Source organism: Sardina pilchardus, chromosome 22, assembly GCF_963854185.1.
Source record: "Sardina pilchardus chromosome 22, fSarPil1.1, whole genome shotgun sequence".
Classification (NCBI taxonomy): Eukaryota; Metazoa; Chordata; class Actinopteri; order Clupeiformes; family Clupeidae; genus Sardina; species Sardina pilchardus.
In genome coordinates this window covers 12,290,471-12,292,970 of record NC_085015.1, presented here as the reverse complement: position 1 = coordinate 12,292,970, position 2,500 = coordinate 12,290,471, and positions in this window count along the sequence as shown.

Sequence of the window (2,500 nt, the reverse complement as noted above, 5' to 3'; positions counted from 1 at the left end):
AAAGAGATGTTATCAACCAGCTGGATCCACCTGCTAACCAATAGCCTTCTTCTTCTTCTTCTTCTTCTTCTTCTTCTTAGGCCACAACTTTTAACTTCTCAGGCCTCCGCCCACATCTCATTGGCTACGGCTAGGGCTTGGGGGGGTCTTTAAGCAAGGTTTCTACTGCCTGTAATTACTTCATTTGTGTGGAGCCAAAAAACAGGTGCAGCAGTGATACACAAGATGCTAACGTAGCCTGGCTAACACACAAAAAGCAGCGTGCTAGCATGATAGGGGAGTGTTCCTATGTTCCCCAAGTCCTATGTTCCCCGGGTCCTATGTTCCCCACTTTTGTTTTGATTTTAAAAAGGGTCCTATATTCCCCGCTTTTCCCAAAATTGGTCCTATGTTCCTCAGTATGTATTGCGACTGGGGAACATAGGACCCTTCTGGGGAAATCCGGGGAACATAGGACCCTTCTGGGGAACATAGGGGTGACCCCCATGCTAGCATGCTACTGCTTGACTTAGAATGGCTCCGACAGAGCCAGGTCCTCCTGAAGACACATGACGGACGTGTAATATGAACATGGATGAAGATGTCACTGAACATGTCTTTAATTTTGACGACTGGAGATAATTGCCAGTGAGGTGCAGCGAAATTGTTGCCTTTACCCGACCACGAGCACCCTCAGATGTGCGCATCAAAGGAATGGAGACGTTTTGCTTGATGAGAAAAAAAGAGAGAGAACCTGCCTGGCAATACCAGTAATCACTAATTAAATCACCATTTCCGCTTTCTGAATACCCATTCAGAGACACAAGTGGCGACTCCTTTCATGTTGTCTCCAGGTCACCAACATCTCGAGCCTGAGGCCCTTGCTAAAACAACCTTGAAAAGGATGCACACCCATTTTAATTGAGAGTGAAGCTAGAATTGTAACTAAATTAGTCTGAATTTAAAATAAACCTCCTACTCAGTGGTTCCTCAATGTCTATTTTCTGTGAAGTATCTTCCTCATTAGACAACCTGAAAACATCTTTGTGTGTATCTTAGTGTATGTTATCATCATAACTAGTGACACAACTCAAAACACATTCCACTGACTGACCCTACAGTACACATAGCGTGCCCCCCCCCCCCACCCCCCCAACCCCCCCACCCCCCACCTCACCCCAAACTAGCCGGGCTGACAGAAAATTACAGGCAAGGAGATCCAACTTTAATGATGCCAGGCGTCAGAGATGGGAGCGATTTTGGAGAAACTGGTCCTCTAATGGGAAGCTAGAGTAGGTGGAGAGGACTGGATAGAAGCCAAGCGCAGAGTCGTAGAGATTAAAACCTGCCACAGACTGTTGGGAGCTTCTAGCCACCTTCTTCCAGTGTGTCTCTGCTTACTGGATTGTCTCTGGAGTCCAAAGGGGACTCGGAGGATTAAGAAGCATTAGGCCAACAGACACCACATAGCCAGTTAACAAATCTCCGCAAATACCCCCGAATAAGCAAAACTGTGATGAGCACTGAGAGTTTTGTTTACACTTTGGTATACTTTCTTAATTGTTATATAAATCACGCAGAAAAAAAGGGGAGGGGGGTGCTTAAGTTCTTAAATCCCACACAAATGTCATGGCTTGTTGTCTGTAGTATTTCCAGCTTTGTTACATAAGCCACATCAAAATCCTATTAACACGACCAAATGTTTAGGCCACAAAGACACTTAAATCATTCAGCTTCCCGGACGATTATCAAAAATCCCAGACCTAGTCTAATGTTCTTTGTGTAATGAAAATTGCCTCTTACTTATTTTTCGATTTCCCTTAACTCTTTCGAAAACATCAGCTGCATATCTAGCTTATCTCCATTATCTGGAATCTTATTTTGAAGATTTATAACTCTCCTCTGAGTTACGGCACTGGAAAAGGGAGAGGGGGAGCAGAGAGATATGTTAGAGATATATTATAAATTTGTCATCTGTCATCGGCGTAAGTACAACATTTTGTAGCAGATGTTCTCGATTAAGACGTCCCGTCAAAAAGTTATACGACTCCACGGCGACTCCCCGGGCTGTCAAACGACATCTCTACGACGTCTCTGTCACCTCCAAATATGTACCTCCTGAGTGTGCCTTTCATCCAGCTATCAAACAGAGCTGCCTGGCAGGTCATTCAACTGGGAGAGTGAAATCTATACCTGTCATTTTCTTTTTTGTCCGGGTACATAATCACTTACAGCAGAACAGTACAAAGAACTTGTGCTTCTCCCTACGCTTGGCTTCAGACAATCTCTCTCTCTCTCTCTCTCTCTCTCTCTCTCTCTCAATCTCTCTCTCTTTCTTTCTCTCTGTGTCCTATCACCTCGGAGCTATGTATCTGCAGGTGTACATAAACTTATGCTGAGGAAATGACAGCAATAAGGAGACTAGACAAACTCAACTCTGTGTTCCCTGCTCCACCAAAGAAACAGTCGGGTGTCCCGGGGAGATTGAAATTGGATAAGGCTGGCTGGCTGGCTGGCTGGC